Raw genomic sequence first — 11,947 nt, 5'->3', positions numbered from 1 at the left:
TATGTAGTGTTGGGGAATTAAGTCTTACAATGAACCCAAAGCCACTCCTGGGTGAACAAGCCAGGAGATAGTGGGAATGAGCAGGAGTTTTGGGAAGGAGGTTTATTGAAATATATGCAGTTGACACAGCCAGAGGTGCTCTTGTGAGTCACCCATTGCAGGAATGGTAAAATGCAAACTTAGATATGCCCAATAGTATTGAGCCTACGGCCATACTACCCTAAACATGTCTGATCTCATCTGATCTTGGAAGCTAAGCAGGGTCAGGCCTGGTTACTACTTGGATGGGAGATTGCCTGGGAATACCAGGTGTCATAGGCTTAGAGGAAGGCAATGATAAACCACTTCTGGATACCTCTTACCATGAAAACCCTATGAATATATCCAAAAAGATTAATAGAGTCTCCATAAGTCGTAACCATCTTGAAGGCATATAACAACAACAATAGTACTGACCTTTCATACTCACACACTCACGCAAGTAGCTGGTGGCCAACCAGTACTGTAGCAAGGAAGAAGAGACTTGGAGAAGGAGAGGTGGCATGCTCATGAAGTCTCCGGTGGTGGGCTATGGTAGAAAACTTCTCAAATCTTCTGGTACAGCTGGAGTGTCTTTATAGGCAGATAAAGTTCTGATGTTTTTTTGATATCTTCACTGAGCCCTGGTATCTCATCCATCAATCAGTCAGCTGTCACTTGCAGTGATGTCAGTCTCTTGGCACATCTGTGTTCCCAGGACTGCATCTCTTCTTTCTCATACCAGCTTGGTGCCTATCAAAGGCGCTGGGCACAAGATCTCTTTTAGGGCACTCAGACTTACACTAGAATTATAACATTTGATGTATTCCAGACACACCCAGAAGCTCCAAGCCTCCAGTTTCAGCCATAACCCTAGAAAAAGAAATCCATTCACACCCACACATCCATTATGTTATCGTAACATAGACCACTCTGTCATTGGTGGCCTTGGGCAACTAGCTGGTTCCAAAGCACATTCAAGCAATGTAACCAGCACTGAACTTTGTTTTACAAACAAGACAGAGAAAGTTATAAATATACTTGGCTTTATCTCAAACGTATTTCTGTCTGTTTCCATACTGACAGCATTTCTTATAGATATTTTAAAGATACTATTATAAATGTGAATACAATGATAGAGTAATATTTATGGTAAATGTATAGTATTGCAGAAGCATATAGAAATGTCCAATAGCATTATCTATAATAAAAGGCATATATAAGTACATAGAGATGTTCAGGCATTGATATATATAGGAAGGCAGAAATATACAGCAAATCTACTTTAATTCATGTTACCAGGACTTGATGGTGATAACTGCTCTCTTGTTTCCTCCTAGTATTTGATCATCATTGGGAGTTCTGTGTCTCAACAGGTCCCATCCTTCATTGTTATTGTTGAGAGTCATTGACAGGAACATAGGAAACTGCCTTATACTGAGTCAGGCCATTGGTCCATCTAGCTCAGTATTGTCTACACTGACTAGCAGTGGCTCTCCAGGATTTCAGACAAGATTCTCTCCCAGCCCTACCTGGAGATGCCGGGGATTGAACCTGGGACTTTCTGCATGCAAAGCAGATGCACTGCTACTGAGCTATGGCTACAAGTACCTGAAGGCCTTGCTCAATAAGTCCTCCAGAGCTGCATGAGCACCTGTGCTTTATTTATTTATATCATTTATGCCCGACTCTTTGGCCAAAAAGGCTCTCGGAGGGACTTACACGTCCCTCCACTTAGGCTTATAGACTAAAAAGACATGACACACAAGGGAACAAGGAGTTGGGTGGGGGGAGGAGGGAAACAAGCTCAAGTCCCTAAAGTTACAGTTTTTATAATGCAGGTAAGAGCAGCAATTTCTCACTGATGTCAGGCAGTTCTTGGTGTGTGTGTGTGTGTGTGTGTGTATATATATATATATATATATATAATGGTTAATATATATTTATGCTATGGGTATATGCTATGGGTATATGTAGGAGCACATGCATGTGCTCCTACATATACCCATAGCATATACCATAGCATAAATATATATTAACCATATAAACTGGTTATGTTTTTGTGCCGGGCAGCAGGGTGGACGGTACACCAGCAGCAACCCTAGTATACTGTCTCCTTGGCCCGACATCAGGAGCAGGCCCTCACAGCCAGTTCCAAGACAGAGTGGTTTCCTGGTGACAGAGATGGAAGTTCTGTAGACCACAGCTACTCCTCCCCTCTGTCCCTGCAGCCTGTGCTGGTATTGCACTGAGTATCCAGGTGGGCAAAGCTGGGTCAGATCATCTCATCCCAGCTCACCCACCCAGGTCTTGGTAATGCACACCAAATCAGCACATTCATCCACAATCAAATCATGGATAAGTCTTATTGTGTACCGATCAGGCGTTGAACAACAACACACACAGGCCAGTGGGCACAGCAGATGAGCAACAAGGAACCCATCCATGAGAGGAGTGGCAGCAAAGAACAAGGCATAGATAGCCTTGCCCTCATCTCCTATAGCATGCCACCACTTGTGTACTGGACCCATGCCCTTCCTGGCTCATTAGAAGTACCAGTGGGGGACTGGTCGATTGGGTCAGGGGAGTAGTTAATGCCTCTCTACAACAAGGCAGAATTCCATCATGCTTAAAGGAGGCAGTTATAAGATCACTGCTGAAAAAGCCCTCCCTGGATCCCTCTTTACTGGGTAACTACCGGCCAGTCTCCAATATTCCATTTCTAAGCAAGATAATAGAGTGTGTGGTGGTCGCCCAACTCCAGAGATTCTTGGATGATAAGGATTATCTGGATCCATTTCAATCTGGTTTTGGGCCTGGCTATGGGACAGAGACGGCTTTGGTTGCCTTGGTGGATGACCTACGCAGAGAACTGGACAGGGGGAGTGTGTCCCTGTTGGTTCTACTGGACCTCTCAGCGGCTTTCGATACCATCGATCATGGTATCCTTCTGGGCCGCCTTGCTGAGATGGGACTTGGGGGCACTGTGTTACAGTGGCTCCAGTCCCTCCTGGAGGACCGAACCCAGAAGGTGGTACTGGGGGACTCCTGCTCGACCCCTTGGCTATTGACCTATGGAGTCCCTCAGGGTTAGAACATAAGAACATAAGAAGAGCCTGCTGGATCAGGCCAGTGGCCCATCTAGTCCAGCATCCTGTTCTCACAGTGGCCAACCAGGTGCCTGGGGGAAGCCCGCAAGTAGGACCCGAGTGCAAGAACACTCTCCCCTCCTGAGGCTTCTGGCAACTGGTTTTCAGAAGCATGCTGCCTCTGACTAGGGTGGCACAGCACAGCCATCATGGCTAGTAGCCATTGATAGCCCTGTCCTCCATGAATTTGTCTAATCTTCTTTTAAAGCCATCCAAGCTGGTGGCCGTTACTGCATCTTGTGGGAGCAAATTCCATAGTTTAACTATGCGCTGAGTAAAGAAGTACTTCCTTTTGTCTGCCCTGAATCTTCCAACATTCAGCTTCTTTGAATGTCCACGAGTTCTAGTATTATGAGAGAGGGAGAAGAACTTTTCTCTATCCACTTTCTCAATGCCATGCATAATTTTATACACTTCTATCATGTCTCCTCTGACCCGCCTTTTCTCTAAACTAAAAAGCCCCAAATGCTGCAACCTTTCCTCGTAAGGGAGTCGCTCCATCCCCTTGATCATTCTGGTTGCCCTCTTCTGAACCTTTTCCAACTCTAGAATATCCTTTTTGAGATGAGGCGACCAGAACTGTACACAGTATTCCAAATGCGGCCGCACCATAGATTTATACAACGGCATTATGATATCGGCTGTTTTATTTTCAATACCTTTCCTAATTATCGCTAGCATGGAATTTGCCTTTTTCACAGCTGCCGCACACTGGGTCGACATTTTCATCGTGCTGTCCACTACAACCCCGAGGTCTCTCTCCTGGTCGGTCACCGCCAGTTCAGACCCCATGAGCGTATATGTGAAATTAAGATTTTTTGCTCCAATATGCATAATTTTACACTTGCTTATATCGAATTGCATTTGCCATTTTTCTGCCCATTCACTCAGTTTGGAGAGGTCTTTTTGGAGCTCTTCGCAGTCCCTTTTTGTTTTAACAACCCTGATAATGCAGTTAAGAGCAGCAATTTCTCACTGATGTCAGGCAGTTCTTGGTGTGTGTGTGTGTGTGTGTGTATCTATATATTATGGTTAATATATATTTATGCTATGGGTATATGCTATGGGTATATGCTATGGGTATATGTAGGAGCACATGCATGTGCTCCTACATATACCCATAGCATATACCATAGCATAAATATATATTAACCATATAAACTGGTTATGTTTTTGTTCATGAAGCATAGGTAGTTAACATATTTGGTAACATTTCTGCTAGACTGATTGCTTGTTTATTCATCTTCCCCTTCCAGGTGGGTTCCATTTCCCCTTGTGCTTGTTGGCTGGCTCAATGGTTTGTTTCTTCGCCTTGTCTTATGTGCTTTTGGTTCTCTCAGCATGTGGCTTTCAGATTCTTTGTAAGAGGACACACTTGACCTAGTTATTGCATCTGATTGAACATTCAGATGGGTGAATTTATTTCTATTGATCTTGACTTTGGCATTGCTGGGCAACAAAAAGAAAGTATCAGTTTATAATAAATATCCGTGCGTAATATTATTACCATTATATTGTAGCAAAATATGTTACAAATATCCCCAGGGGAGAGGACAATATTTGATTCTTCCTTTTAAGATTTAACAGCTAGGGTACAGGTTAAATCTATTCCATCTGTTTTGCAAATTCAAAGCCAGCTTTGGGTGATATTTCTGACAAACAAATGAAAGCATAGAACTACATGCAAAACATGTACATTTACAGAAAACTAATAGTAGTTTTCTGTAATATATATATGTACATGCACACACTTGACAAAGATGTGGGAGGACACCCAAGGGTAAAGTGAGGCTGCCCTCTTTGAAATGTCTGTAGCTATCCATTTTTAGAGGTCTGCCTTCAATATATTAATTTATTCATTATTTGATTTATATCCCGCCCTTCCTCCCAGCAGGAACCCAGGGCAGCGAACAAAAGCACTAAAAACACTTTAAAACATCATTAAAACAGACCTTAAAATACATTAAAACAAAACATCTTTAAAAACAGTTTTTTAAAAGCTTTAAAGACATCTTTTTTAAAAAGGTCAAAAACATATTGTTGTTTTTTTAAAAAAAAGGTTTAAAAACTGCACTGGCTACCAATATGTTTCCGGGCCAGATTCAAAGTGTTGGTTCTTACCTATAAAGCCCTTAATGGCATCGGACCGCAATATTTGATGGAACGCCTCTCTCGCTATGTACCTACCCGTTCACTGCGCTCGACATCTAAGGCCCTTCTCCGGGTCCCAACTCATAGGGAGGCCTGGAGAACAGTAACTAGATCTAGGGCCTTTTCAGTGGTGGCCCCCGAATTATGGAATGCCCTCCCAGATGAGATACGCTTGGCGCCTTCTTTATTATCCTTTCGGCGCCAGGTAAAAACCTACCTCTTTGCCCAGGCATTTTAAGCTTAATTTTTAATTTGAATTTGAATTTGAATTTTAAATTGTAATTGTAATTTTTATTTTATTTTTATTCTAATTTTGTTCTTAAATATGTTTTATAATTGTATAGTGTAATCCACACTTGTTCGTATTTTAAAATGTGGTTTTATCTTGTTGTACACCGCCCTGAGAGCTTGTTGCTATAAGGCGGTTTAAAAATGCAATTAAATAAATAAAAATAAATAAATATTAAAAAGCAATTCCAACACAGACACAGACTGGGATAAGGTCTCTACTTAAAAGGCTTGTTGAAAGAGGAAGGTCTTCAATAGGCGCCAAAAAGATAACAGAGATGGCGCCTGTCTAATATTTAAAGGGAGGGAATTCCACAGGGTAGGTGCCACCACACTAAAGGTCCATTTCCTATGTTGTGCAGAACGAACCTCCTGATAAGATGGTATCTGCAGGAGGCCTCACCTGCAGAGTGCAGTGATCGACTGGGTATATAAGGGATAAGATGATCTTTCAGGTATCCTGGTCCCAAGTTGTATAGGGCTTTGTACACCAAAACTAGAACCTTGAACTTGGTCCAGTAGCAAATGGGCAGCCAGTGCAATTCTTTCAGCAGTGGGATGCCATGTTGGCGATACCCTGCCCCAGTGAGCAGTCTCGTCACCATATTTTGCACCAGCTGCAGCTTCCAGACCATCCTCAAGGGCAGCCCAACATAGAGCGCATTACAGTAATCGAGCCTAGAGGTTACCAATGTGTGGACAACAGTGGTCAGGCTATCTGGTCCAGAAAAGGCTGCAGCTGTCTTACCAGCCAAAGCTGGTAAAAGGCACTCCTAGCCATGGAGGTCACCTGGGCCTCTAGCAACAAAGATGGATCCAAGAGCACCCCCAGGCTACGGACTTGCTCTTTCAGAGGGAGTACGACCCCATCCAAAGTAGGCAACTGATCAATTATCTGAACTCGGGAACCACCAACACACAGTGCCTCCGTCTTGCTAGGATTCAGACTATGTTTAATGGCCCTCATCCAGCCCACCACCAAGTCTAGGCAGCAGTCCAGGGCTTGCACAGCTTCTCCTGATTCAGATGTTACAGAGAAATAGAGCTGGGTATCATCAGCATACTGCTGACACCTCACCCCAAATTTCCTGATGACCACTCCCAAAGGGCTTCATATAGATGTTCAACAGCATGAGGGACAAGATGGTACCCTGCAGCACCCCATAGCACAACTGCCAGGGGGCCAAAAGACAATCACCCAATGCTATTCTCTGAAAACAACCTTGGAGATAGGATCGGAACCACTGTAGAACAGTGCCTCCAATACCCATCTCACCAAGTCGGCCCAGAAGGATACCATGGTCAATGGTAGCAAAAGCTGCTGAGAGATCAAGTAAGAGTAACAGGGTCACACTCCCCCTGTCCTTCTTCCAATAAAGGTCATCCATCAGGGCAACAAAAGCCAATTCAGTCTCATAACCAGGCCTGAACCCAGACTGGAATTGGTCAAAATAATCTGTTTTATCCCAGAGTACTTGCAATTGCTGCACCACAGCCCTCTCAATGCCTTCCCTAAGAAGGGGGTATTTGTGACTGGTCAGTAATTGTTGCAAACCAATGGGTCCAGGGTGGGCTTTTTCAGGAGCAGTTCGATCACTGCCTCTTTCAGGGCGGCTGGAACCACTCCCTCCCACAATGATGCATTCACCACACCCTGGTTCCACTTGGTCAAACCCCCTCGGCAAGCTTTAATATGCCAAGAAGGGGAAGGGTCAAGAGGACACATTGCTGGCTGCATAATCACTAACACCTTATCTACATCATCAGGCTGCATCAACTGAAACCGTTCCCAGGAAGTTGCAGCAGACGTTGTACTGGACACCTCATTGGGGACTACAGTAGATGTGGATGGGGCATCAAGACTGCTACGGAGGCAAGGAACTTTACCCTCAAAGTGCCTTGCAAACAATTCACAGTGGGCCTCCAAAGGGTCTAAAACTCTGTTTCCTGGAGTTGATGTCAACAGACCCCTGACAATATGGAAAAGCTCCACTGGAAGGCTACTTGAGGATGCGATGGTGGCAGAGAAGTGGGCCTTCTTCGCCACTCTCACTGCCACACAGTAGGCATGGTTATGATGTTTTACTTGTGCCCAATCAGCCTCACAGCACGTCTTTTGCAATTTGCAGTCTAGCAGTTGTCCAGCCTGTTTTATTGCCCTTAACTCACTGGTGTACCAAGGTGCATACCGGGCTCCACAATGCCAGAGAGGGCACTCAGGGGCAACTGTGTCAACAGCCCGACGCACCTCACTGTTCCACAGCGTGACAAGGGCTTCAATAGGATCACCTGCTCTATCTACTGGGAACTCCCCCAGGGCATTCAGGAACCCAGTGGATTCCATTAGTCTCCAGCGGCAGACCATCGTAATCTGTCCACTACCCCTGGAGGTCAGGATCAGAGCCATAAGTCTAAACTTCACTAGGAGGTGGTCTGACCATGACAATGGAGTGACATCCACCCCCCCTATCTCCAGACCACCCCTTCCTCCATCTGGAGCAAAAAACAAGTCGAGGGTGTGTCCTGCCCCATGGGTCGGGCCAGTGACAACTTGAGACAGCTCCATGGTCTTCATGGAGGCCATGAAGTCCTGAGCTGGAACACTAGAGGCAGCCTCAGTGTGGACATTGAAATCACTCAGGACTATCATTCTGGGCTCCTCCAATACCACAGCCTCCAACAGCTTAGTCAGAGAAGCTGCCGGGCAGCAGGGTGGACGGTACACCAGCAGCAACCCTAGTTTACTGTCTCCTTGGCCCGACATCAGGAGCAGGCCCTCACAGCCAGTTCCAAGACAGAGTGGTTTCCTGGTGACAGAGATGGAAGTTCTGTAGACCACAGCTACTCCTCCCCTCTGTCCCTGCAGCCTGTGCTGGTATTGCACTGAGTATCCAGGTGGGCAAAGCTGGGTCAGATCATCTCATCCCAGTTCACCCACCCAGGTCTTGGTAATGCACACCAAATCAGCACATTCATCCACAATCAAATCATGGATAAGTCTTATTGTGTACCGATCAGGCGTTGAACAACAACACACACAGGCCAGTGGGCACAGCAGATGAGCAACAAGGAACCCATCCATGAGAAGAGTGGCAGCAAAGAACAAGGCATAGATAGCCTTGCCCTCATCTCCTATAGCATGCCACCACTTGTGTACTGGACCCATGCCCTTCCTGGCTCATTAGAAGTACCAGTGGGGGACTGGTCGATTGGGTCAGGGGAGTAGTTAATGCCTCTCTACAACAAGGCAGAATTCCATCATGCTTAAAGGAGGCAGTTATAAGACCACTGCTGAAAAAGCCCTCCCTGGATCCCTCTTTACTGGGTAACTACTGGCCAGTCTCCAATATTCCATTTCTAAGCAAGATAATAGAGTGTGTGGTGGTCGCCCAACTCCAGAGATTCTTGGATGATAAGGATTATCTGGATCCATTTCAATCTGGTTTTGGGCCTGGCTATGGGACAGAGACGGCTTTGGTTGCCTTGGTGGATGACCTACGCAGAGAACTGGACAGGGGGAGTGTGTCCCTGTTGGTTCTACTGGACCTCTCAGCGGCTTTCGATACCATCGATCATGGTATCCTTCTGGGCCGCCTTGCTGAGATGGGACTTGGGGGCACTGTGTTACAGTGGCTCCAGTCCCTCCTGGAGGACCGAACCCAGAAGGTGGTACTGGGGGACTCCTGCTCGACCCCTTGGCTATTGACCTATGGAGTCCCTCAGGGTTAGAACATAAGGACATAAGAAGAGCCTGCTGGATCAGGCCAGTGGCCCATCTAGTCCAGCATCCTGTTCTCACAGTGGCCAACCAGGTGCCTGGGGGAAGCCCGCAAGTAGGACCCGAGTGCAAGAACACTCTCCCCTCCTGAGGCTTCTGGCAACTGGTTTTCAGAAGCATGCTGCCTCTGACTAGGGTGGCACAGCACAGCCATCATGGCTAGTAGCCATTGATAGCCCTGTCCTCCATGAATTTGTCTAATCTTCTTTTAAAGCCATCCAAGCTGGTGGCCATTACTGCATCTTGTGGGAGCAAATTCCATAGTTTAACTATGCGCTGAGTAAAGAAGTACTTCCTTTTGTCTGTCCTGAATCTTCCAACATTCAGCTTCTTTGAATGTCCACAAGTTCTAGTATTATGAGAGAGGGAGAAGAACTTTTCTCTATCCACTTTCTCAATGCCATGCATAATTTTATACACTTCTATCATGTCTCCTCTGACCCGCCTTTTCTCTAAACTAAAAAGCCCCAAATGCTGCAACCTTTCCTCGTAAGGGAGTCGCTCCATCCCCTTGATCATTCTGGTTGCCCTCTTCTGAACCTTTTCCAACTCTAGAATATCCTTTTTGAGATGAGGCGACCAGAACTGTACACAGTATTCCAAATGCGGCCGCACCATAGATTTATACAACGGCATTATGATATCGGCTGTTTTATTTTCAATACCTTTCCTAATTATCGCTAGCATGGAATTTGCCTTTTTCACAGCTGCTGCACACTGGGTCGACATTTTCATCGTGCTGTCCACTACAACCCCGAGGTCTCTCTCCTGGTCCGTCACCGCCAGTTCAGACCCCATGAGCGTATATGTGAAATTAAGATTTTTTGCTCCAATATGCATAATTTTGCACTTGTTTATATTGAATTGCATTTGCCATTTTTCTGCCCATTCACTCAGTTTGGAGAGGTCTTTTTGGAGCTCTTCGCAGTCCCTTTTTGTTTTAACAACCCTGAACAATTTAGTGTCGTCAGCAAACTTGGCCACTTCACTGCTCACTCCTAATTCTAGGTCATTAATGAACAAGTTGAAAAGTACAGGTCCCAATACCGATCCTTGAGGGACTCCGCTTTCTACAGCCCTCCATTGGGAGAACTGTCCGTTTATTCCTACTCTCTGCTTTCTGCTTCTTAACCAATTCCTTATCCACAAGAGGACCTCTCCTCTTATTCCATGACTGCTAAGCTTCCTCAGAAGCCTTTGGTGAGGTACCTTGTCAAACGCCTTTTGAAAGTCTAAGTACACTATGTCCACTGGATCACCTCTATCTATATGCTTGTTGACACTCTCAAAGAATTCTAATAGGTTACTGAGACAGGACTTTCCCTTGCAGAAGCCATGCTGGCTCTGCTTCAGCAAGGCTTGTTCTTCTATGTGCTTAGTTAATCTAGCTTTAATAATACTTTCTACCAGTTTTCCAGAGACAGAAGTTAAGCTAACTGGCCTGTAATTTCTGGGATCCCCTCTGGATCCCTTTTTGAATATTGGCGTTACATTTGCCACTTTCCAGTCCTCAGGCATGGAGGAGGACCCAAGGGACAAGTTACATATTTTAGTTAGCAGATCAGCAATTTCACCTTTGAGTTCTTTGAGAACTCTCGGGTGGATGCCATCCGGGCCCAGTGATTTGTCAGTTTTTATATTGTCCATTAAGCTTAGAACTTCCTCTCTCGTTACCACTATTTGTCTCAGTTCCTCAGAATCCCTTCCTGCAAATGTTAGTTCAGGTTCAGGGATCTGCCCTATATCTTCCACTGTGAAGACAGATGCAAAGAATTCATTTAGCTTCTCTGCAATCTCCTTATCGTTCTTTAGTACACCTTTGACTCCCTTATCATCCAAGGGTCCAATTGTCTCCCTAGATGGTCTCCCGCTTTGAATGTATTTATAGAATTTTTTGTTGTTGGTTTTTATGTTCTTAGCAATGTGCTCCTCAAATTCTTTTTTAGCATCCCTTATTGTCTTCTTGCATTTCTTTTCCCAGAGTTTGTGTTCTTTTTTATTTTCTTCATTTGGACAAGACTTCCATTTTCTGAAGGAAGACTTTTTGCCTCTAAGAGCTTCCTTGACTTTGCTCGTTAACCATGATGGCATCTTCTTGGCCCTGGCGGTACCTTTTCTGATCTGCGGTATGCACTCCAGTTGAGCTTCTAATATAGTGTTTTTAAACAACTTCCAAGCAGTTTCAAGTGATGTGACCCTCTGGACTTTGTTTTTCAGCTTTCTTTTTACCAATCCCCTCATTTTTGTGAAGTTTCCTCTTTTGAAGTCAAATGTGACCGTGTTGGATTTTCTTGGCAATTGGCCAGTTACATGTATGTTTAATTTAATAGCACTGTGGTCACTGCTCCCAATCGGTTCAACAACACTTACATCTCGCACCGGGTCCCGGTCCCCACTGAGGATTAAGTCCAGGGTTGCCATCCCTCTGGTCGGTTCCATGACCAACTGGTCTAGGGAATAGTCATTTAGAATATCTAGAAACTTTGCTTCTTTGTCATGACTGGAACACATATGCAGCCAGTCTATGTCTGGGTAGTTGAAGTCACCCATTACTACCACATTT

The 11,947-nt window shown here is 45.1% G+C and overlaps 1 pseudogene; it reads left to right on the top strand.

Annotated features, from left to right (window-relative positions):
• The first annotated feature begins 202 nt into the window (after positions 1-202).
• On the top strand, positions 203-321 carry LOC133375812 (5S ribosomal RNA; annotated as a pseudogene).
• Positions 322-11,947: the final 11,626 nt, after the last annotated feature.

The sequence above is a fragment of the Rhineura floridana genome, chromosome 1, assembly GCF_030035675.1.
Source record: "Rhineura floridana isolate rRhiFlo1 chromosome 1, rRhiFlo1.hap2, whole genome shotgun sequence".
NCBI lineage: Eukaryota > Metazoa > Chordata > Lepidosauria > Squamata > Rhineuridae > Rhineura > Rhineura floridana.
This window is presented reverse-complemented; position numbering and strand designations above follow the sequence as displayed.